Here is a 27,106-nt window from a genome sequence, read left to right as displayed (position 1 = left end):
TATTGGTTGTAGGGATTGGTGATTATATTCTATATTTGTTGTTTGATGTATTTCATTAACTAATTTCCAAGGATTTGTACTAGAAACTAACCTGTTACTGGAATAAGAACTTTTCTTAGCTTCTCTTTAAAAAGTTTAGAGTGGCCTTATTACGGAGTATTTTATATTCATCTTTTAAATATTCCGAGACGTATTGGCATCCCATTTCCAGCCTATAATGCTGTCTCTTAATTTTCCCATATATTTTATGTTTATGTTTCATGAGGATAAGGAGTTCAAGAGTCATACATGGACATCCTGGATTTTTATATCCTGATTCAGTTGTGTTAAAACTGGATATGCAAGCTTCTGGTTAGAGGTTAGTTCACATATTGACAGTAGTTTCACAGTTGTCACTAGCATCAAATATCAAAGGATTTCCAGATAAAAGTTTCGTAGCCCTTTTAATGTCTATTTTTAGGGTGTGTGCTCTGGAATATTAAAAAATACTATTTCTTCCTTGAATGTCAAGACCACAAACCAATATTTTGGAATCATTAAGGTCACTGTAAACATTATACACAATCTTTTTTTAGACAATGCGAGCCAGTGACCTTAGGTGTTAGTCCCCTTTAAACAAGCATAATTTTATACACAGTGCATTAATATAAATATGATTCAAAAGTGTAGAACTGTTTTCTGTCATTCTAGTGGGGTATTTGGGTCCACTATGACCTACCTTCCTTACCTATCAGCAAAATTTCATGAGATCTGTCTCTTGGGTCGTATCAGGTTCTTCGTCACTTGCTGAGGTAAAGGTAGGGTTCAGTAATTCTAATCTATCTAATCAAATGAAAGGTCTGTTTAAAAAAATATTCCTATTCAAGTAATCTCTGAAGAGTTAATCATTTATCATCGGTATCATTGGGATCCAATCGTGTCCACTGGACACCCCAATCATCTTACACAGAAGGTCAGAACACTGGTGTGAGCCTTTGACATAACTGCCTGATGGGCATCCTTATTAGAAACCGTTGTCTCAATTATTAATTAAAGAAAAGAAAGTCTGGAAATCCTTAGATTCGGCTTCCATGTGAGACTACATGTACCATCATAGTGATTCTTTATGGTCCAGTCCTCGTAATACGAACTCTGGACTCTGGGTATAATTAAGGCAGTCCAATCGGTGTGTGCCACACAGTGGTTATAGGCATGGACCCTTAATTGAATCGATGTGACCTGCGACTATGTCATGGGCTGACATCTAAACTTCTAAGTTACTTTAAAGTCATTGTGGATGATGACCGCAAGGAAAATGATGCTACCGTGGCATATGGCCCTACTCTAAGTCACTGAGGTTGATGACCCCATGACCATCCAGGTTTCTAAGCTGAAGGCTAAACACAATTAAGTTACATCGGTTGATGACCAAAGTTTCCACTTTACGAACCCCAGCACATTTACTGCTCCATGAATCAAAGTCAAATAATGAAACAACAACAATGCTCACAATACTTTGTGGCAGTAAAATCCATTACCTTCGGATATGTCCCCTTAATCGTTACATTAACATTTACATATTCCGCAGAAAAAATAAACTAAGATTTCCAGAATGCATCTTCAAGTCATTCGCTTGATTTAAAGTTATTTCAAAATACGGTTCCACTGAATTTAATAATTAAATAAATTTAAATGATTTAATGAAATCTTAATGAACAACAAATTCTATCTCCGCGGACGAATAGTTTCTTTCACAAGCCCCTACACAAGTCTTGACGTAATTCATTTTTTAATCATGTTGGATGTATATCGTCGGTAGCTGGAAAAAATTTACATCACTTATTTCCAGTATTTATCTTGTTTCGTGACATCACACTTTAATTTAATCTAATACTAACCATTATTACTACTTGGATAACCCTGATAATTAAGTGCAAAACCATAAGTAACTCGCCGTACAATGTAAACCGATTACGATGTCATATCTTGTCATAACATTTCCGTGAAGCTTTGTGCGCCCCTCACAAACAAAATCATTACCATCGCTCTATATTTTGGACAACCCTGAAATTGGCTAACCTCGCTCATTATACTCTAAGTTCGTGGTCTCAAATGTACATTACAATCCCAATTAAACAAATTTACAGTATCTAATAACACACACGTTATTCCCGGATGAAAATTTCAACTAGATTTCGTAATTATTGATATCCACTGCCAGGAAATGCGATCTCAATTCTAACACACTACCCAAATCCCGTTATTCGAGCTGCGAACTCCTATCAGCTGACGGCATTGAGACATGACCCCTCTCCACTGTGATATGAAACATCTGTTTCTTCTTGCCTGACTGGCCTCCCCGAATGAAACCTTTAACTTCGCCGACATAATTAAACAAATGCGATATTTCTGACCAACAAAAATGAACATAGATTATACTTCAAAATGCCCTACAATACTTGTACACGTCGCAAATTAATACCGGCATGGATTCTCTAGTTCTACTTTCCATCCCAAAAATTACACAAAATCTCCCTCGGGCTTGTACATATCCCGGCACATTTACAGGCTTCCAATCACCTGATTCACACGACAACTCTGAACTCTGCCTCAACTCGACGGCTCTCACTGACAAAAACTGGAAAAAAAATCTAGAATCCACGACGCTTAATACGCACAAATACATTAATAATGAACATTTCAAAACTGGATTTTCACCAAAATGGCTGTCAAAATTCTACTATTTTTTATTGTCAGTCAGACACAGTTTAAATGGACATAGAATAACGTTTCACTTCCTGACAAAATTTACCACTCTATATTCTCAACCCGACAGCATGCTTCCACTCGATTGCAAATGGGTAACCATAGATTTCTTACATCATTTACGTCAAAATTCAAACAGAAAACTTTTACGCCAGATAAAATTATCTCAGTTTAACATCACAAAAGTATAGGCAATAAATTCACTGAAATTGACGATCTACTCTGGACGTGATATCACTTCGAAGCTCTCACTAATAACTTTTCCATGTCACACGGCACTCGCAATATTTTAAATTTATTCAAGCAGAAAATAAAACAAATGACCTTTCGTCATATTTTGACATTCACCAAAAAATATAGGGGTGACTAACTGCGTCATAAAAATAAAACAATTTCAAATGCACATAAGTTTGACATCACAAGATATAGTAGGTGGTAAGATGGCAAGGCACCTACCTTAGATTTACGTCGGATTTCATCCTTCGGCTCACCCGTGACCTTCCGCCGCTTATCTAGCTATTTTACATTTCTGGCCATACATCATAATATTTATTTACTTTCCTAGAATAAAACATTAAAAAAAGAGAAATACCCTTCACTTGTTGATTGCACTCGACTGATAGTAATTATTTCCCGCACACCAATTACTTCCCTTACCACACACAAATATATAAAACTTCTTCGGTTTCTTGACCATCCTTTTTATACAATTACTTCTGCTCAGAGAAAAACTATCTCCACATGGAGTCAAGACCCCAGTCCCATCGGCTAAAATCTGTCGGTTGGTCTACTTTTGTCGATCGATTTACAGAGCAGTTCAACCCTCTGTCTTCAGCCTCACGATACAAAATGCAGGGGTTTCATCATGGCGTCCCTTCTATATTTATAGACAGTACCCCCTCTCTCCAGGCATTTTCCCTTTGCCGCCAAGAAAATTTGCGTAACTTTTCTGATTTAAATGAACCGTATTTAAAAGTTTTGGATGTAACCACATACTTGCTACATGGCTATCGGTAGTGTTCCTGGACATTTAAAATTTATGCACATTAAATTAACTGGTTAGATGACCTCATTTGATAGGCACTTTTTTTCTGTCGCCTTCCCGTGGGGACGCTAGACACACGCGCCCTTCTGAAATAATCCCCAGAAATGGCTTAGCGGTCTTAAATCCGTCTTACTAAACACCAATTGTCTTATAGATAAATGCAAGACCCTCATTATATTGCGTTCACCACTAATTCTTTCATTTAATTATATTTATTCCACATAAACTTCCTTCTGTATCCTTCCACTGCTGGCACGTGCGGATGACGTCACGTATCCCAGCGTGGGAATGAAGGTAGCCACCCTCTTGCCACGCGCTGCTTCCGTGATATCAAGACTATGTTCAAGCTCCTCGTCACCATTGACGTGGGGCCTCATGAAATAACTTTCATACTTAAAACTCTTAGGACACAAAGGTCATGGGTTCAATATTATTACATGTGTCAGTTGACCATAACATTATCCTAGTTTACTCAACTTAATTCATCTGTTGAGAGTGTGAAGTGTGCTCAGTGTAGCTGTACCTTGTGCTTTGTGAACGGAGAAGTAAATAAATAAATAAATAAGAAATCCATAGAATTATAGTTTTCGGTACGTTTGGCTAAACCAGGACGAATAAGAATTTATAGTGTGACGACTTGAGCTGGTTGATATGTTCCTTCACTATGCGGTGCTGGTTCAGGCATCAGCTGACTCTGAACATGTGTTTCTAAATGGGATTTGATTCGACTTAATTCGGAATTTATCGTTTAAATAAATTATTTGAAGCCGTGTATTCATTATTGTGGTGTTTCAGGACTGTGCATTCTGTTTACTGCCCGAAGACTGTGTTTGAGTGCAATATGTGTTTGAAGCAAAATAAGATATAGTGTTTATTGTTTTGAAAGTAATCTGTGACAAATACGTAGAAAATATTATACAGTTAGTAATGACATAACAGTATTACTTCAGAAATTGGTTCATCAGTAACGCAATCAGTATCACGAACGTTTGTGCTTACAAGGGAATTCTCCATACTGTCATGTGGAAATCGACAATGAAATTTCCCAGAGACCATGAGGAGACCCATAAAATAGCGATGTACAGAAATTTAGCTGCCATTTCGAACTGGACGTATTCGAAACCTTGATACAAAATCCGTATGACAACGCAGCTTACCGGACAACCCTTGCTTCTTGCTGGCTCGCGGGGCGCACATCGGAGTGAGTTGCAGGTGTGCTAGAGAGAGAGAGAGAACGAATTAGCAGGCTGCCACGCGCCAAGGTCACTTTATTGTTATGGAACTAATGTGAAACATAATTGAGGTACGTTAATCGCATGACAAAAACACAAATATTTTTGGCACCGTGCACAACGAATATGCACTTTGAGGCCACATTGTTCTTCAGTTTTCTTTACTTGTTTGAAGACAGTATTTTCGCAGGCACTTCGAACTCGGGAGGTCTCTACGTTGTATAATTGGTTGCGAACCACGAATATTTAATCATGTCCTTGAACCGCGGGGAAGAAAAGTGAAAATGAATGAAGGACTGCATTTTCAGTATGCTGTTTTTTCTGATAAACATTAAACTGAAAGTCTTCACAAGTCGGCACAATGTCTGTTAAGCGGCGATACAAAGCCTTCCACTGCCGGAAGAAAAACTTGTCCAAGAGCTGTGTTTTTTCTGTAGTGCCGGGAGAAATCTGGAGAATTTCTATACTGTAGCCTGGAGGAATGCCTTCAAGACAGCTCTTATCACTAGAAGTAGTCCAGGAATCTAGCAGTAGCAAGCACTTCTTTCCGCAAATGGAAATAATTCTTTAAACCATTACTGTAATTCCTTTTTCCCCATTTTCCTTTTTTTGCTGTTACTATTACATTTCTGGCATGAAACATTTATTTGGAAACTGTCGGACCGAAAGTTCCAGTTACTGTCCGTAGTACAGCGAATAATATCGGGAAAAGAGTACCGTCCATACTAATTGTAGCCATATTTGTGTACTAATGGGTGAGTGCACTAACTGATTGAGCATCTGTTTCTGTATGTTTCTCACCAACAAACGATAATAATAATAATAATAATAATAATAATAATAATAATAATAATAATAATAATAATACGTATGCCATGCACACGTGATCATGGGTGGAAGTGACATCAGATTTGGTAGATTGTCTTTCATATGGAGATCTTCTGTTTCAGGATAAATATATCGGAAGATTTGGAAAAAATTGTGAGACTGATGTGCGATTCACTTTGCGTCTGTCTTGCAATTTCCGTGATCATGGGTGGAAGTGACATCAGATTTGGTAGATTGTCTTTCATATGGAGATCTTCTGTTTCAGGATAAATATATCGGAAGATTTGGAAAAAATTGTGAGACTGATGTGCGATTCACTTTGCGTCTGTCTTGCAATTTCCACCTTTACAGCATTAACAGTGAAACAGTCTCATTTTTCTATAAGTTTGGCCGTAAAATATACATTAAGGATACGACTCTTATCACTCAGAGGCAGATCTTGTCGTGAAATAACGTTCGACCACTTGAACAGATTGGGATCTTCTGGGAGTGGGAAAAAAAAGTTTTTCATTCGACTGTTTATCATAACCCAACTTGCAACCCGCGACATAACAAATTGTAGGCATATTCACGGGCAGTAGAAATTTGAAATATATGCCGAAGTATACGTTCTAAGTCTCATATACTTAATATTTTTCACGTTTTAGTTCACAAAAAGTTAACGCCAGCTCTGGCGTATATAGGCCTACAACTACCGAAAATGACCAGAAAATGTTTACACACTCCGGCTTTTAGCCGGCAAACTGTGCACCTACTTGCCTTTACATCGACAGCAGCGCTGCAGGCGGCGGATAACCTTTACACCGTGCCTGTGTGTGCTGTTAACGTGTGATTCAGAGGGAATCGTCACGCTAGTACAAAGGGCACTAGGAAATTTTTGCAATAGGCAAAAACGGTTGGCTGGACACCCCTGGTATGGTGAGGGATGAAAAGGGCAGAAAACCGGCCTAGAAAACAGCAAGGCGCGATCTTCACACCAGTTGTTATCAAGCAGTGGGATTGAAAGAAAGTTAAGATGTCAGTGTGGTCTAAAGGTTAATATCGCGCAATTATCCGCTACAATTTTGCTCGTGGATTAACTGTTGACCAGTGCCTGGAGGAAATGACTCCTTTGCTGGGGAAAGACCGTCCACATCGGAGAACAATTTTCCGCTGTTACAAAGAGTTCCAGAGGGGAAATTTAGGGGTTGAAGACGATCGTCGTTCTGGGCGACCGTCTGAATCAGTGACTTAGGAAAACATTGAAGCTGTGAGGAAAATATTGCAGCAAGAGAGGCGGTTGACATATCGGCATTTACAAGAGACCCTCCACATGCCTGCACCAACTGTTTATTCAATTCTACACGACCATCTCCATGTTAGAAAGGTTTGTTCCCTTTGGGTGCCCCATTCGCTTTCAGAGCAACAAAGAGCACATCGAGTGAAATGGTGCCGAAAAATGCTAAAACTGTTTGAAAATGGGACTTCGCGTAACGTCAATAGCATCGTTACAGGTGACGAAACTTGGCTTTATTATTACGATGTCCCAACAAAATCCCAGAACAAGGTGTGGCTGTTTGAAGATGAGGGTACTCCTGTGACTATGCGAAAGTCAAGGCCTGTGAAGAAAACGATGATTGCAGTATTCTTCACTAAACGGGGCATCCTGACTCGGGTTGTGCTAGAAACACAAAGGACAGTTACTGCGAAGTGGTACAGTGAGACTTTTCTGCCTCAGGTCATCCAGGCTCTCAAGCAGCTCCGTCCAAGGTCCCGGCTCAACACTTGGCTCTTGTAACACGACAGTGCTCCAGCACATCGTGCTAATGTAACAATGGATTTTCTTGCCAGATCAAGGTTGACTGTGCTTGATGACCCTCCATACAGTCCTGATCTTGCCCCATGTGACTTCGCACTCTTCCCAGAAGTGCAGATGAAGCTGAAAGGGCAGAGTTTTGCATCCGACGAGGAGCTTCTGACGGCATGAGATCAAGAGTGTGAAAATGTAACCGAAGGAAAGTGACAGATTTGGTTCAGTGACTGGCTTCGACGTATGGAGAAGGGGATTGAGTGTGGTGGAAATTGTTTTGAAAAGGTCTAAAGCGTTCACTCACATTGCAAAACTTTCCTAGTGCCCTTTGTATTTCCCGTTGACGCACAACCAGCTGACTGTCCAGTCATTACTTTTTCTGTGTTGCCCATGTTGGTGACCGTCGTATCTCCTTGTTATGTATGTTCATTACTCATCCCAAAGGCTAATTGGATCCTCAACAGCTCTGTCTTCAGCTGTCATAGATTGCTTAGACGTCATGGAAGAGGTACACTAAGGAAATGAGGAGTGGAGTAGTTTCTCGTTGCTTTCCGCACCGAGCCAAAAGTTGCTTTTTCATATCAGACGGTCAAGTCCACTTAAATGCATGCACCAATTATCCCTAGAAGCGACATTTTCACACTATTTAGAACGGGGCTGGCTGCATGAGGAATGGGATTACTAGCATCGCTAATACCTCAATCAGTTTTATATTGCCAAAGCATTCAGCCTAGTCAATTAAATCACAATATTTTGTTGCTGATACCAGAAGAAATAGTGCATTGTAAATTCTGTATCATTGGCCATTTATAAGATTTCCATAATTAATCATTCTGTAACAAATCAGGAAGAAATGTTGATTTGCTGCAAGTCTGTACTGTGCAGACTACGTATACACAAGGGAGAGGATTTTAACCATTGTGAGACCTTGTACGCGACTGTGACGTACGCATACACGTTCCCCTGTATTCCATTTCCATTCAAGGGTAAATTTCCCTATTGACGTGTCTGGTTAAATCTTCGAATGTTGAGTCGAACATACACAAATACTACTTTTAGTTCATCTTGACATTCATCATAATATGATGGCGATATACACACATTTTTTACAATCGTTCGTTTGACTCTCATTAACACTATTTGTTATATTCTCTGGTCTTATCCCGTATCCCGTGCACATCACTCCCTTTAGTAGTAGTCTGATATACCTACAATGTTTTCCTTTGTTGGTTGCATAATTCAGAATGCTTGGTCTTAACAGTTACAGCACCTGAATTGTTTCACTTTTTTGTGTGGCATTTGGAACAAAATACGAAACAGTTTTCTCTCACGAACTCTTAAGATTCTTCCGTAGACATTTTCAAACTATATTTTGAAGTAGATTTCAGCGCCTGCCGTGTAAATTTGAAGTGCTTGTGATAGTTGTTCATTTGTATTCACGACGATGTATATTACACAACGTGTCTTCTGCCAAGTGTCTCACTTTCATTGGCGATTTCGCCAGTAACTTTCCTTACAAGAATCTTCTGGCATATTCAGGTGTGTATGTTCCGCTATCTGCTAGTGAACTGAATATAAACATAATCAAATACCTTCTTATCGCAAATAGTATTAACAGTTAACAGCAATCAACTGTATACATTGCTTGTACATTTCCATTGCAAATAATTGTTATATTACTTACAAATTGCCACTGTGTCTGCGAAAACCGCTATAGAAGTGACGATGTTCCCGGAGTAATACTGACCCGCAGCAAATTAAGAACAAGGATTATTTGCTTTAACTTGCACAGTATAGAACCATAGACGACAGAACCTTTCAGCCGAAGTTCTGAACTGAAATATTCACATAGCGGTTTTCGCAGGTGCAGCGACGAAATGTGATGGAGGGCCGCTGATTGGATACTCCCATTTTAATATGTTTTTTTTTTCAAACGGACTACATTGCAATCCGATTTTGATCGTGTTGTTACTGGTATTAGTGAAGAACGATTCTTAACCCTCTGGACACATATTTTTGCTTAAAACGATTAAGTATATACTGAAAATGTTGTTTTTCAGTAGCTTCGCTAGCAGGTATCTCCGGGCTTCTAGAATGGCGGTTTCGTTCATTTACTTTTCTGGGTCAATTCATTGATGAGACACTCCTACATCAACTTTTTCCTGGTAGGTTGTGTAAGAACCGAACAGTGCAATGAAACTTTTTACCACCGGGCGAGTTGGCCGTGCGGTCAGGGGCACGCGACTGTGAACTTGCATCTGGGAGATAGTGGGTTTGAATCCCACTGTCGGCAGCCCTGAAGATGGTTTTCCGTGGTTTCCCATTTTGACACCGGGCAGATGCTAGGGCTGTACCTTAATTAAGGCCACGGCCGCTTCCTTCCAACTCTTAGGCCTTTCCTATCCCATCGTCGCCATCAGAGCTATCTGTGTCGGTGCGACGTAAAGCAAGTAGAAAAAAAACTTTTTACCCAATCTTCGCTATTTATTAGTATTACATAGAATTTTATTTATGTTCATGACCATTGCGTTAAGTCTCTTTGAACTGTTTAGTGTTAATTTAGGATTAGTTTAAATATGGGTCTTAGTGAAGTCGGTGTCCATTGCTAAATGCATTATGTATGCAGTTTTCCCTCTGTTCCTTACATAGGGGGTTCGATCCCGGCTTTCATCAGTCGGTACGTAAAATAAATTATGCAAGACAAAATTCCAACACCCCAGCATCTCAAAATCCACCGGACTGAGCCAGGATTGAACTTGTAAGCTTGGGCTCAGAAAGCCAACGCTGTAACCATGTGAGCCACTCAGCGTGGTTTCGCAATGTTTCTCCCCTAAGGAGTTTAGATGGGGGTTGACAATCACGGTATTCATTTTTCCAAAAACCCTTCACGTACGATTTTAAAATTTTACATTAAAGTTGTTCTTCTGTATCCTAGATGTTAAATAAGGAATATTTTTGAAACATTCTACCCATAAAACAAAACATCATTCCTCCATAACTGTTCGACGTACGAAGCGAAAATTTCACATTTTGGTTACATCTACGCCTAAGATGTTTAATAACATAGGTTTTAAAACATTCCATTTGTATAGTTCAGATGAGTGTTAGATCCGAAAATATATAATCATTCCTCCAAACCCGTTTGATAATTTATGGTGTTGAAGATTCTTTAGAGCCTCTCCGGTTTATATCGATGAGGAGATTCGTTTTGAAACCGGCGCCATTATCAGACATTTCAGACCTCGTCCTAACGTTACTTCCAAAGAGTGGCATGCTCTTAAACAACTGAAAATGAAGAGGGACTTGGTGGTGTTGAAAGCTGATAAAGCCAGTGCCACTGTAGTTATGTACACTGTTAACTACAATAGCAATTTTGAGGAACTTCTCTGCGATCCCACCTATAAAGTGCTAAGGAACGATCCTACCAACGCCATTGATAGAAAAACAGCGTCTTTTCATAAGGGTAGCTCGAATTCAAGTGATATTTCTTGCGGTTTGTGACTGCAGGCTCCACAGTTCACGTCTTTATGGTCTTCCTAAGATTCATGAAGACGCAGTTCCCCTTAGACGTATTGTCAGTAGTATAGGTTCTCCTACATACAACCTGGCCAAATATCTTGTAGAAATTCTCAAGCGACACATCAGGAATTACCGCACGTTATTGCCATTTTATCCAATCAGCATGTCTTTCTCTTAGTGATATTCTAGTCAGTTTTGATGTTGTGTGTCTGTTCACTAGGGTTCCAATCTTGGACACCTTTTCTCTATTGGATAAAATATTTCCTGGTGATATTGTTAATCTGTTTCACCTTGTCCTCACCACCACATATTTCTGTTTTCATAAACAATGTATGAACAAATAGATGGTGTTGCCATGGGATTACCATTGACACCATTCGTCGTTAATTTCTTTATGCATGAATTTGAAGAGCGTTGTCTTCATTCTTGCACTGTCAAGCATTCCATCTGGTTGAGATATGTCGACGACACATTTATCTTAGCCCATGGTAAACACGATTTATCCATATTTTTTAATTACTTGCTCATCAACACCCAAACATTAAATTTACCATGGAAACTGAACTTGGAGGATGTTTGCCGTTCTTGGATGTTTTGGTTTCGAGGGGATGAAATGAAACTACAGGTCATTCGGTTTACCTTAAACCCACCCATACTAGTAGATATCTTCGGAGTTTCTCATCATCGTCATTGCCAAAAGCGTGTTGTGCTTAACGCCCTTATCACCCGAGCTAGGGAGGTTTGTGAGGAGCAATGGCTGCTCAAGGAAACAGATTGACGAAGTGCTACATCCTAAATCAAAAGGCACATTGTCACGTGATTCTCGCCCTTTGAGTCTGGCCTTCTTGCCATAAGTACAGTCCGTCACGGATAGGATTGGTATATTCTCAGAAGGCACAATATCGAGATCATTTTAAGCCTGATATCATCATAGGCAATTGCTTGCGATCTGTAAAACATCCTATTGGTTGAAACTGTGCTGCAGTATGTACGATTCCTTGCTCCTGTGGATCGGCTTATGTTGGCGAGACGTGTTGGAAGGTGGAAATGGGAATTAGGAACATCGCAGGCACTTACGTCCCTGCCATCCAGAGAAGTCTGCTATGGCAGAACATGCCATACATATTGACCATCTAATAATTTTTGATGCAACTTCTGTCATTTATTAAAATGAACATTTTACTGTACACCTAGAATCGTTCGTGAAGCGATAGAAATTGCTAAACATGCGAATAATGTTAACAGAGGTGACGCCAATATACTGCGCAAATTATGGGAGCCCTCCATAGTTCACTCGTCAACGTCTTTCTCCTTGACTCTGGAGGCCGTGGAATGAACATATCTAACAGGGTCTCTGTCTTGAGTGTGGTTACTACGAGTGACAATTGCCAACCCGATGCGGAGTTTCAGAGCGAGGAAATCACGATGGTAATTCCCGGAGCCAGACACATCCGCGAAATGACTTTGCAAGATGGTTGGCATTCGAGAGTGGGTCAGTGACTATACTGCCTGTAATGGAAATTCCCGGTACAGAAGATGATCCTTGAAGCTTGAGTTGGAAATCGTCGGTAGGAAACCAAACGGACGACCAAACCAGCGACGGGCCGACTCCTCACAAAGATCTGAAGAGTGTCAATCTCCACCCTGAGATAGCCCAGGACAGAACTACATGATGATGATGCTCGCTAAAAGGGGCCTAACATTTAAGGTCATCGGCCGCTAATGGTACGAGATGGACAACATGAGATGATAATTAAAATACTAAAATGTATCCACTGAACAGTGTTTAAAATAAATGGTGATGAAAAATGATTATGGGATTAAAACAATCATTGGATCTAATTCGCAATGCCTTATTTTCTAATACAATTACAGAAAAAAGAGGTGATAATGGAATAAGGCATTGCCTGCAACTTGAGACAATTCTTGGCAACCGATATATTTTATTATATGCATGGGGTAATTTCCATGGAATTATGCGTCACTTCGACTAGATACACATCAGAATTATGTGTCCCGATCGTCAGAGGGCTGTCACATACATCAACCGGGAGGGATTCACTTATATTTACTGCCAAGTAAACACTATTAATAATAAAAACTAAAAAGTAGGTTGTATGGGTTTTATTATATATATATATATATATATATATAATCGTATAAGTTTTCGGCAACTATCAGATAGGAAAAGGCACGTGGTGGTGGTGGTAGTGGTGATTATTGTTTAAAGAGGACTGGAGAAGAAGAGCCGTGTCCATAATAACAGCCCTAGTATTTGCCTGGTGTAAAAGTAGGGAAACTACGAAAAACAATCTTCAGGGCTGCCGATAATGCGATTCGAATCTACGATCTCCAGAATCCAAGCTACATTTATACGGCCCGTACAACACACTCGGTTACACATTACTATTGCTTCATCATCTCTTCGTCGAAGCTATCGTATTTATGAGTAGATTACACTCACTATAACAACGCTATAATCAAAGGTACACTTCCCTGGACGGTGGCGTGTCGCTTAGTATCGATAATATTATGAGATTTAATTTCCACCGAAAGCGATACTCTTATCTGTGTGCAAACCATTCTCAAGCTTACCGTAGCCATATTTGAGTAATGTGTAGGAAGACAAACAGCTGACTGGCGTTCGGCGCACGCAACGACGAATTTCATTGGTTGTGACATGCAAAGAGTTACATGAAAGATACTTCTATCTTCATTTTCGAACCAATATTGAAACTTTACGCGATGTCTAGTTAAACATCGACTCAACATTGTTTATGCAATGGAAGACCGTGCTCGTTTTAGACGTCGTTTAGGTAGACATTGTCTAAGGCTTAAAACTAGTCATCGTTTCTGCAATCGGCCAATCTCTCTTGGGCGTCTATGCCTGATATTACATTAATTTTGTCGGGTAAACACCAAATGTGTCCCCAGAGATCTTTTACATGCCAACATCGTACGACATGAAGTGTCGAATGGACTTTTTTTTTTCCCCCGCTCTTCGAAAATCCGACTACCTCTGCTGGGTTTAAATCGACTATCTTGGGATCCGTAGGCAGACACTCTATCACTGTTCCACAGAGGCAGCTATAATAATAATAATAATAATAATAATAATAATAATAATAATAATAGTAAAGTCTCTAAAGACGGGCTGAAAAGTCTCGTACGATATCGATATCGCGTGTGCGAATCAAGGTATCAAAGGTTACGAAAATCTTTTTATGTTTTCTTGCAACCATCTTGCTTCCCGTTTGTCGCACATTGTTCGAGGCTATTATAAAACTTAATACAATTCTCTACTAATTTAGTTATATGCGTTTCTTTGGTATGGTTAACCGTTTTTGTGCGGGGAGAGGGGAGCGCGTAATAAATTTTTTTGAACATTTCCGCGGGGTGGTATCCATTATCAAATTGCCGTACAGTAACACGACAGAATACTGAAAATGTATAGGACCTTAGCCGGAGAAAGTCAACTAATTACTTCGTTATAAAGAACATTCTGCGTTATATAAAATATCGAATAATGTCCAATGATGTTTACAAAAATGCCACTATAGCTTGAAAGAGGGAACAGTATTGAGCGGGAACGCGCGAGGTAGTTTCCCGTTGCTTTCCTCACTGCGCCAGCCGTTGCTATTATAGTACATATTAGACAGCCATGCCGGCCCTATGAGCAACATTTTCACACCATTCATAACAGGGACTGGCTGCATAAGGAATGACAGTACTACCATCACGAATACCTTGGCCACTTTCATGTTGCCAGAGCCGAGGATGAGACTGAGACAGGTGAATGAAAGTAACAAAATTGTTCTAGCCCACACTAGAAGACATAGTGCAGTGTGAACACTAGGTCTTGCCAGCATAGGCATATCTTTTGTATATATAAGTCAAATACCGCTTACTGATCACGAAATCTCCATATCCAAAAGATCTAGAAAGATGAAATTAGGAACATAGTCTAGGTTCATCTTTTGCTCTGTGGGTTAGGGTTGGGCACTATGTCCCTGTTTCGGCACAATGTGCCGGTGCACAGTTATGTTCCGCTGTTCCAGAACACCGAGTGTCAATTGTTCCGAAACATTCTCAAGCGAACCGGTGACACTGACTCGCTGTCCCATCAGAAGCGCCACTATGCACTGCCCTTCGCCTACTAGCTGAACTGTGCAGCGGGCGCACGGGACGCGGGACTGTAACTGCGCAGTGCAGAGAGAACTTCGAGAGGCAACATTACATGCTCCTCGCCAGTGGGAACTGGGAATATGCCTGTACGGAACGTGCTGTGTGGTGTGTGCCTGTGTGTAGATATGGCCATGGTCCAGCATAAAGCTGCAGGGAACGTGAAAGAACAGTCGGAACACTGAAATTCGCGCCCACTAATCACGTTTCAAGGCTGCTTTTAGGTTAAGATTTTTCCGGTCAATATAAAATACACACAATAGGTTACAATGGCAGTGCAGGTGTTTAAAAGTAACCAATTCAAGAATATTTTCACCAGTTGAATGTATTGGCCTGTATTGTGAGTAATTAGTGAGTAATTACTATCTCGAAAATTTCCCTGAACACTTTCTCGGGGATTGACGTTAAACATTAATTTGGACTTTAAGGAAACTTTTAAGCCCAAGAAAAATATGGGTCGTCGCTTTGGAATTAAAAATATAACTGAATGAATACATTGTTGTACTCTCGTGCTGTTAGGCCGGGCGCACATTGAGAAGCAGTTGGCCGCAGAGCAGGGAAGAGCAGAGCAGAACAGCGCGAAGCTTACGAAACTGCGAAGTGGACGTGAGCGCACATTGCCACGCAGGGTCTCGTCGGTTTTCAGAAATAACATGTTTTCTTTAGACTCTGTGATACTGGGGCATCCAGTATAAAGAGGCTCCTTTTTTTCTTTTTCTTCAAGCGTTCGCGATTTTTCTCATTTTGTTAGTCATCTTCACAATTTCCCTTGTGCTGATGGCAACGCGGTTATTCAGCTTAAGACAATCGCAATAAAAACAACCACCTTCGCCAGTTTACAAGACTGACAATATTTCTATGTTACCTATGTTCGGCGTTCATATGGACTAAGCAAAGAATTTAATTCATGATTATTTTTTATATCCTTTACGTCTCACCGACACAGATAGGTCTTACGGCAACGATGGAATAGGAAAGGGCTAGGAATGGGAAGGAAGCGACCGTGTCCTTAATTAAGGTACAGCCCCCCAGCATTAGCCTGGTGTGAAAATGGGAAACCACGGAAAACTATCTTCACGGTTGCCGACAGTGGGGTTCGAACCCCCTATCTCCCGAATGCAAGTTCATAGCAAGGCGATCCTAACCGCACGACCAACTTGCATGGTAAATTCATTAACAGGATCACAGTGGGGGAGAGGGAAAAATATGTATTTACAAATGTACTGCTAGATTTTCATCTAGTTGTCACAAGATACAAGATACTAAAATCAATCAACATTGACAATCTGTTGTGAACGCGTTTGCATTTATATTTGACAAGACATGATAAATGATTTTCCGTATTTATCTCTTCACATAAATGTGATGATGGATGACGGCGACGGAGTCGGCGATGGTGCTCTCCATAATCAGCATTAGAACTTTGTCTTAAATTCTATATGTTGCGAGAACTTGGGTCACGGATTGTTTCATAGATATATGAGGATTACATTCTTTTGTTTGCTGTTTGTTTAACGTCGCACTAACGTATCGAAGGTTTTCGGCGACGGAAGGGTGGAAGATTAGGAAGGTAGCGGGCGTGGCCTTAATTAAGGTACAGCCCCAGCATTTTCCTAGTGTGAAAATGGGAAACCACGGAAAGCCATCTTCAAGGCTGCCGACAGTGGGGTTCGAACCCACTATCTCACGAATGCAAGCTCACAGATGCGCGACCCTAACCGCACGGCCACTTGCTCGGTGGATTACATTTTAGGCCTTTCTCTAAACTACCTTGTTACCCAGCGTGAATAAAATGATTTATAGCCTAGACTGTAGTGCCTTATTCCCCGAATTTACATACCGATTTTCATTAAATTCTGTTCAGCCATTTTCTCACGAACATACATACATATATACGTACATACTGCATTGCAGTCCACATGACTCACATAGTACCTACAAAACATGGTGAGACCGAACGGCTGTGGTAATTTTCTCCTCCATTTCTTAACTAACTGCGTGACACGTGCGCAGGAAACTGTGTTTCGAAGACTACGCGTGGTAGGCGGAAGTAGGTGCAGAACCGGCCTGCTCTACTCTGTCCTGCCCTGTCTGTCAACTTGAGATGGTGCAATGATTTGTGTGGATTACAAAAATCTGCACTGCTTTAGCTGCTTCGCCTGCGTCCCAATGTGCGCCACGCCTTATGCTCTCTGCACTTCGAATTCCTTCCCTCTCAACTTCCATTTACTTTCTTCAATATCTCGAAAATTTCCCTCAACACTTTCTCGGGGATTGATGTTAAAAATTAATTTGGACTTTAAGGAAACTTTTAAGCCCAAGAAAAACATGGGTCATCGCTTTGGAATTAAAGATATAACTGGATGAAAAAATGTTGACACTCCAACACAGGGCGGCACACAGACACAGCCAAGGCCAACTAATCTATCTAGTGCGGCCTTGGCACAGCACGTTCGGTTCAGGCACATTCCAGCTGAAGCGGAGCATGTGCTGTTGCCTCTCGAAGTTCTCTCTAGGACGCAGTTACAATCCTGTGTCCTGTGTCCCGTGTCTCGGCACTCTGTACCGAAACACTCCGCCTCAAGCTCCTAATGTTGCGGAACAAGTGAATGTTCCGGTCTGCCCAACCCTACTATGGGTGCACTCCTTTTTAGACCATTGTCCGAGGTCTGGGTAGATTATTTAAAAAACCCGAAATGCCCTCTTTTTTGGTGAGTCTGCGTATTTTGGAATCTGTTTTACTACTTCGTTTTTACAAGTATTGTTCATTACGCGACGGCTTCATCGATATCGTATCGATGTATAGAAATGTGAATATGTATATACAGTACATGCGATTGTTCTACGTATGCCTTGTATTATGATAACACACTATTTACCACTCAGTTTACTTACTGCATGCTTGTCTCTCAACAGAACTCTGCTATGTTAATGTGTGACAGCTGACAACGTGACAAGCGACTGGAGATAGGCCTGGAGGCCCGTTTTACATTACTGACGCTGAAAAGTGATATTGTTTATTGTGATTTTGAAAATGTATTCTGCATATGCAAGCTAAATCTAAACCATTTCAAATTGATGTGAATCTTTTGATCAGCTCTGCAGTTTCAAACAATTTCTGTATGAGAGTACTGTATTAATGATCCTGAATTTAACAAGGTATTCAGAAATGGTTAAAGTATTTCAATTTATGTAAGTCAGTTGATTGTAGTTCGGAGTTATTAAAATTTCCAGAATACTTTTGTCAATACCAGGGCACAATACAAAATAATGTAGAAATACTATTTTCATTAATCTCAGCACAATGGACTGATAATAGAAGCACCGAGGTCGATAGCTGCAGTCGCTTAAATGCGGCCGGTATCCAGTAATCGGGAGATAGTGGGTTCGAGCCCCACTGTCGGCAGCCCTGAAGATGGTTTTCCGTGGTTTCCCATTTTCACACCAGGCAAATGTCGGGGCTGTACCTTAATTCAGGCCACGGCCGCTTCCTTCCACTTCCTAGGCCTTTCCTCTCCCATCGTCGCCATAAGACATATCTGTGTCGGTGCGACGTAAAACAAAATAGCAAAAAAAAAAAAGATAATAGAAGCCGTTTCAAAGCAGAATATGTGAACATCCTGTTAATGGTTTAATATAACATACATAGATACATACATACATACATACATACATACATACATACATACATACATACATTATCATTATAGAATGTTATGCCTTTCAGCGTTCAGTCTGCAAGCCTCTGTGAATGTACTAAACGTCGCCACAATCCTCGATTTGCAACTAGTGTTGTGGCCTCATTTAGTTCTATACCTCTTATCTTTAAATCGTTAGAAACCGAGTCTAACCATCGTCGTCTTGGTCCAACTCTACTTCTCTTACCCTCCATAGCAGAGTCCATTATTCTCCTAGGTAACCTATCCTCCTCCATTCGCCTCACATGACCCCACCACCCCATGTTTTATTTTGTGCAACACATGCAGGCCACCAAGAAGAGTTCGGTCGCATGAGATTATCGCTATCGGAAAGAAATGACTTAGCGAGGAAGATTGCGATGAAAATTCCTTTCGATAGAATCCTTGAAGAGGTTAGAGATCCTATTGGTGAAACTGACATTGAACGCATTCATCTTCTGACCAGAGAAGATCTATTTAACATTGAGCAAGAGTACAATTTAAAATCTGAAGCTGTGCGGCATGAGAATGATTGTACGAGTGTCGAATCATGGATTCGTGAAATGGACGAACGTGGAGGAATAGTTCGCTTTTACAAGGGTCAAATCATTGTCTTATATGATGTACCCTCAATTAAAACCAGAGGACTTCGTTCTAATTATAATGAATGAGGCGCAGCAAGAAATGTTACTACGATACGGCGACAAGTTCATTTGTATTGATACCACACATGGTTTAAATAAGTTTGAACTAACTACCCTCCTAGTCGTAGATGACAAGTTCCAAGGATTTCCGTGTGTGTTCATGCTATCAAATAGGACAGAAGCATTTGTGATGGAAGTGTTTTACAGAGTTATTAATGAGGCTCTGCAAGTGACACTACAGCCAAAAGTGTTCATGTCAGACATGGCAGAAACATTTTACAGTACCTGGCTATGCGTAATGATGCCTGCCAAATTCTGCCTGTTCTGTTCGTGGCATGTTGACCGTGCATGAAAAAAAAAAAGAAGAAAAAGAAACTTTCTAAAGTGGAGGTGTACAAGGAGCTGAGAGTATTGTTGGAGGAAAGAGACGAGGCTGCTTTTTCGAGAATGCTCTATCAGGAAATAACTAAATTAAAAAGTGACCCTGACAAGAGATTTTGGTTTCGAGGCCAATTATAAACACACTGCAACTAGCTGGGCTTATTGTAAACGTCTCAAAGCCGGGCCCAACACTAACATGCATATACATGGAGGGTAAGAAGCCTAAGAGACTGGACATCGCAATCCATATCCTCATGCGATTTGTGAGAGATAAACTTTATGACTGCCGGGCTGAGTGGCTCAGACGGTTAAGGCGCTGGCCTTCTAACCCCAGCTTGGCAGGTTCGATCCTGGCTCAGTCCGGTGGTATTTGAAGGTGCTCAGATACGACAGCCTCGTGTCGGTAGATTTACTGGCACGTAAAAGAACTCATGCGGGACTAAATTCCGGCACCTTGGCGTCTCCGAAGACCGTAAAAAAGTAGTTAGTGGGACGTAAAGCAAATAACATTAAATTAAACTTTATGACAGTCTTATTTACATGAATAAAGGCAAACTTACACATGAACTCTCACAAATAAGACTTAAGGCATGCCAATTCATTATTATTACAACCACGAGAAAGGAGGAGATAGCAGAGTGAAAAGATGAAGTAGTACTGGACGATGATTAAAGCTCAGAAACGGATGAAGCTGAATTCGAATTAACGTGCTCTACAGTCGGCCAAAGCGAAAGAAAAATAATAATCATATGAAATTCAGCAATATCGTCCTACCTCGAACGCGAAAATTTTCGACTTCTGCGTTTGTAGACTGCCACCTTGTAATACAGTGTGTCAGAGCGACGTCCTCAGAATAATCACAAGCGGTGTTCTGAGCTGTGAAATGTAATACAGTAACAGTATAGAATGGGAAATGCTGAATGCCATGAAGACGATATTCCAGTTAAATATAAAAATGAAAATAACTGTCACGATGTTTTATTATCAGAAGTCGTGTCCGATCCGGGAAACCGATTTCGATTATAGGCGTTTGAGGACAGAGTAAACTTCTTTCTGTAATGAAACCAACTGAAATAGTTCATTTAGTCTTTATACAAAGAGCACTAAATACGATACACTCCAGGTCTATTCACTGGAATACTGTAAATTAACTAATGTGTCAATAGAATAATTTTGGTTTAATCATTTTTACAGAATGTATGTAGTGACCGAATCAAGATTACATGCTGAAAATGGCTTTGGTATTCTTGTGATGAAAAATCTCCTTTTTAATCAAGTGTTGATGATGATACCAAAGAGTTCTATTAGAACAATAACTTGACGGACATTGTCTTGTGCCATACTCACTTCTCCAGACTTTGGCGATCACCCTGGAGAAATAATCCATTTTTTTTTTTAACTAACTTGAAGAGATGTTAGGTGTTGTTGATGCAAGCCCAGTTTCTGATGTTTTGGAGCCATGGCATCGGTGGCCTATCAGATCCTCGCTTGTCTTCTATTTTTCCCTGTAATATACTATGAGTTGTAGAAGCTCGTACTTCCTACCTCGTAGAACATGGCTTTGATGATGTTTGCCAGCTCACGCTAAGCTCTAGCTCTCCTTAATACTTCATTACTGGTTACAAAATTTGTCCAGGCTATTTTGAGCATTCTCCTGTTTCCTATTTAACCACATTTCAAAGACCTCTTATATGTTCATGGAGGAATCTTTGGCAGTCCAGGTCTCTACTCCATATAAAGCATTGTTGACCAGACGTAACATCTCAACGGATTTTGCCTGAGTTTGAGGTTTAGATTACCATAACAAAAGAATGACATCATATTTTGGAAAAATGGCCTGGAAATCTCAATACAGCGTCTGATCTCTTTTTCAGGGTCCAGATTGTCTGTTATGGTGCTCCCAAGGTATGTGAACTGACTTATCGTTCAATGTTTTGATTATTTAATGAAATAGAGAAGACACCTTCATGGATGCTTCTACTTATTATGATGAACTTGGTTTTTGTGGTATTGGTGTTTTGACCATACCTTAATCCACTAATATGAATTCTACTGAGCAGTCCTTGAAGACCTTCAATTGTGTCTTATATAATTAAGGTGCAATCTGCATATCTAATATGTATTGTTTATGTTGACTCCATTTATTTTCACACCTAGCTCAGTATCATGCAAGACTTCTTTGAAGATGTTGTCGGAGTAGAGGTTGTATAGGAGCGGTGAAAGTGTGCAACCTTGGTGTACTCCACTTTTGATACTTATCTCTGAAGTTCTTGTTCGTCCAGTCTCAACTGCGGCTCGCTGGTTCCAGTAAAGATTTTGTATGATTCGGATATGTTTTATGTTTAACAGTTTCTGCTGTCGAATGCCTTCTCATAATCAGTGAAACCTGCAAGTACCTCTTTGCGTTGTTCTCGACATCTTTGAAGGAGGACATTGACTTTGAACAATGCCTCTCGGGTACCAAAGCCACATCTGAACCCCATTTGGTTGTCGATCTTGTACATTTCGCACTTTGATATTATGCGTGCATTTATAGGCTAATACGCAGAAATATCATCAGCATGTGACTTATTAGACTTTCAAGACGATAATCATTACATTTCCTTTTATGTGGTTCTTTGGTATGGAAATGAATGTTGATAGTAGTCAGTCACTTGGTACTTGATACTTGGGTACTGCACTGTATATTTTTTTTTTTTAACTTGGTGATATGATCAGTATTGTCTTCTATTATCAGTGTTAAAAGTTCAGCTGGGATCTGATCTGGCCCTGGTGCTTTATTATTAAAAGTTAAACTTATAAAGCTAGAGCATGCAGCAGTTCGTCTTTCATTATTTCTGGGCCATCAGCGATACAGAATACCATACTCTCGCCTCTCTATCATTCCCGAACTCTCGATTTATGAATTTCTCTCAAGTGTGTGCGATATCCTGCTCATCCAGAAAAGGTCTTTTTGCCCCGTCAAAAAAGTGGCTGATATTGTTTTTTTGTATAACCGTGCTATCTCCTTGATCTTCTTGTGCAGTTCGAAATTATCATATTTTTCACTTATCTTCCTCAGTTCTTTGCATATTTCTGCCTTTACACTAATTTCTCTTTGTATCCCCGATAATCCTCTACACTGCATTTTGCTAGTCGTCTTTGTTTTTTCAGCTTCACTTCCTCATCAGTCACCCATTTCTTCCTTTTCTGTATTTCTGTTGTACTTAGATTTTTTTTTATTTTTTTTTTTTTTTTTTTACAAATGCCAACCAATGTTTTTCAGTACTTCCCACTGGGCGTGTGCGTTGTAAATATTTGTGAGTACCCATTCCCTTAGTTACAGTTAAACTCTTCTGTAATTGCTTGTCTCGTTGTAGCATCTTGTATTTTAGTTCTGTCCATCTGCTACTACTGGGACATAATCGGAGACAATGTCTGCACCAAAATATGTTGTCACTCTTTTGATCATGTTCCAAAATCGCTTTTAAATCAGAATATAATCAATCTGGTTCCTTAGTGGTTCATTGGAGTTTGCTTCTAAAAGTGAAACCCGTGTGTATAAGCGACGTTATACAGCCTGATTGCTGTTAATCTCCTTAGAAACTCGTTGTTGTAGAGATGAGTGATACATTCGACACGTATATTATTAACTCGTACTACTAAATGTGTACTTTAACAACAGCTCACCGGAAGTCTCGGTAAATAATTTCACGTACTCCAAATAAGCTCTGAACAGGTTGTTCTCCACAGCCATTGTATCTGTTTACCCACTTAATGAGAGCCTTCCAGTTGTGTACATTGTGTTACCAAATTGAGCCCTGCACAAGTTCCTATGACCACATTCAACTTTCCATCTTCTCGCACCGACATTTTATTATTATTATTATTATTATTATTATTATTATTATTATTATTATTATTATTATTATTATTATTATTATTATTTCCAGTCGTGCCTTGACAAATCATCTTTATAAGCAATCTCTGCGCAAGTTTCAAATAGAAATACAGTTCTACGAAACATTTTCTCAGAAATCAGGATCGGGATCCTTTCAAAAACCAAACCATCTAGAGACCTAGCTTGCCAAGACGACTTTTATCCAGGCAGATGGTCTGCAGAAATTGGAGTGCCACGTGGTGGTCAGCGTAAAAACATCCTCATCCGTATTGCTTGTGTTTCTTGAACATGCCCGCTGACTTTGATATTAAACTGTTATACAGCGTATCTCGTGAGATCCAGAGAACTCCTTCCCACGCCTATACAGCTTTTTGCGAGTCGGGAATCGAACCCTAGGCCTCCAGGTGAGAAGCCACCTGCACACAGTGGGGCTGGGTCTTGACCCTTTCACTCACAATATTTCTGGCACTACCTTGCTTACGGCAAAATCAGTTGCTCTTATTCGAGACTTCCTGTCATTGTCCTTTGCAGCATACTAGGCTACTGAACTCAACTATCTTATGAATTCAATTACAATATTACATTATATAGATATATGAAATAATGCAAGATGCGCACATACAGTATGATAAATGTTAGGGGATGGTCTGAAAAAGGTCTGTCTTTACAATGCCGTGAACTGTTATTCACCTGACTGACAGAGTCGAGGTGATTTGCCTTGATTTATCTTGAAAATAACAACCACCACCAAAACCATTCTAACGTAGTCGGCAGCGATTTCCACGTACACAGGTGTTGATGGCGCTTATCGAGTGACTAGCGTACTAGCTTCAGATTTCTCAGTTCACGCATTCGATCCTGACCATTGCAGGTGGATTTTATAAGTCCAAGAAGTCAGTAGTATCCCAGTGTCGTTAATTTGGCATAAAATAACAGTCTTGGTGAACACATAGCAATCGTTCAACAGTATTATCTTAGCATTATAATATGTCTGGTCAGAGTTCTTTAATTCGCTGTTAAGAACGTTGGTTGTAATTACAATCAATCAGAAGTAATGGGATATTGTCCGTCGCCCCTTTTGGCTCAGCCTAGTGCAGCAATTTGATGTAGTAGCGGTTTCTGAAAGTATACAGGAGACCTATGGAGTAATACTGAGGCAGGTCATTTCAGTAGCTGCCTATAGCTCCACTGGTAAGTGTATGTGGCATATCGTGGGCATGAACGGACCTCTCCGAGATGTTCCATAAATATTTGATCAAGTTTATATCCGATCAGAGTAGGAGCAGTGCTATAATGAAACACTGTAGATTGCTTAAAAAAACTACTCCAAATCAGTGGCTCCCTGTTGAAATAGCCCGTCGTTGTGGCCGTATGTGAAGCCAATGACGGGATGCAAATGCATAATCAGGAACTGAACAGAGCAATCGGCATTCATCGGCTGGTTAGACAGGTCAATGGATCCAATCCATGTCACGAGAACACACTCCACACATGAAAGGAACCACCACCAGCTTCTACGGTGCCTTATTTCCAACCGGAATTTATGGCTTAATCTTGTTTGTGTCACACTCAGTGTCGACCATCAGCGCGAAACCTGTAACCTGATAGTCGTTAATAGCCGTGGCACTCTACTAGACAGTCTGCTCTCACATCCCGCGGACACTAAAATGAACACCTCAGCGTGTTGTTGCATGACTGTGTCCAAGCATTGAAGTATGTTGTCACTTCAGCCAATGAAATTAAATAGCGTATGGCTTTTAGTGCCGGGATGTGTCTGAGGACTTCGGTTCGCCAGGTGCAGGTCTTCTGATTTGACACCCGTAGGTGACCTGCGCGTCGTGATGAGGATGAAATGATAATGAAGACGATACATACACCCTCCCCGTGTTAGGGGAATTAACCAATTATGGTTAAAATTCCCGACCCGGCTGGAAATTGAACCCGGGACCCCTGTGACCAAAGGCCAGCACGCTAACCATTTAGCCATGGAGTCGGACACTTCAGCCAATATGACTTGTCGATTGCTCCGGACAAGCCTTTCAAAAGACTGCTGAAGACCTATCATTTAGCAGCCATAGTCGACCACTACACTGTCTGGTGGTTTGCTGTCCTTTCCTTGCAGTATTCTCAGTCCTCACGCGATACCATAGATCACAGAATACTGAACATTTGAACAAATTTGGAAATAGAATGTCCTGTCTTCGGGCACCCTCTGTCATGCCTCGTTTAAACTGCATTAGTTTCCTCTGAGAGTGATTACTTAATTAGTTATTACAATGTCGCGACCTGTCAGCGAGAACGGAACTTCGATATTGAGAGAAAAGTCACACAGGTGTTAAAAGTTAATTTCAAAACTATTTTGCTTTCTGTTGAAAACATTTTGAAGCAAAATAATGAACCAATGTTCCATTAAAAAGGAAAAAATACCAATGAGCATGGCAGTAGGTATAGTGGCATATATTGACTCAAAGAAAAAGAAAAATGCCTGAAGAGATTTGCTTTTAATCTGTGAGTTTTAAATTGAGCTGAAAATGCGTTTTAGACAAAGTTCTTTGCATAGTGATGAGATGGATACAGTCTTGGGAAGTGTTCTAACGCTGTGAATACTTAGCACGTGCTACTTCTGATGCAAGACGTACGCCTACTTCCCATTGTGGGCGAGGTGACTTCACCTGCTGCGTATATCTTCCGGGATGAGTGCACGTACTATTTCGCAACGAGATTAGGTCTGTATCACTGTTCAGTTTATTTGTATTGAAGATAAACTCTCGTAGTCGAGTGGTCACACCCCATTAAGAAGACAGATTTAAGTTAAGGGAACTGTTCGTTTTGGGATCACTCGGATGTAACTCGTCCACAGTTTTCGTCAAGTGCTAGAGTGACTCATTTTAAAATCCTGTCGCTATCTTGAGGAAATAGTGTTATAATGTATTACTTGTAGTCTCTTTGCTTCTATTCCAATTCCAGCCTCATGTTATGTATTTCTGTGCAATTCTGCTTCACAGTAAAATATAATTTTAGAAAATCCACAGACGTATATGAACTTTATATCCAAGTAGTCATCGTTCTGTATTTGTAAACTTCGCAGCAAAACTGAAGCCATCTCCTACTGTGAACTTAGGTTGAAGTTGAAAGAGATCTGAAGGAAGTGCTCCATGCTGCGAACCACGATACTCCCAAGTCT

General features: G+C 40.3%; 1 protein-coding gene across 4 annotated transcripts in view; it reads left to right on the top strand.

Moving 5' to 3' along the window:
• The window catches only part of Synd (protein kinase C and casein kinase substrate in neurons protein Synd), a 762,925-nt gene that overhangs the window by 81,750 nt on the left and 654,069 nt on the right, over window positions 1-27,106 (top strand). For 3 of the 4 annotated variants that reach the window (XM_067143441.2, XM_067143442.2, XM_067143438.2), the window contains exon 2: window positions 21,917-21,947. The exons of the other annotated variant lie outside the window; for it this stretch is intronic. The gene's annotated coding sequence lies outside the window, so the exon portion shown is untranslated. The remainder of the gene's footprint in view (window positions 1-21,916; window positions 21,948-27,106) is intronic. 4 annotated transcript variants of the gene reach the window in all.

This window comes from Anabrus simplex, chromosome 3 (genome assembly GCF_040414725.1).
Source record: "Anabrus simplex isolate iqAnaSimp1 chromosome 3, ASM4041472v1, whole genome shotgun sequence".
NCBI classification, from domain to species: Eukaryota; Metazoa; Arthropoda; class Insecta; order Orthoptera; family Tettigoniidae; genus Anabrus; species Anabrus simplex.
The sequence above is the reverse complement of the archived record's forward strand: the minus strand, read 5'-3'. Positions and strand labels throughout refer to the sequence as shown.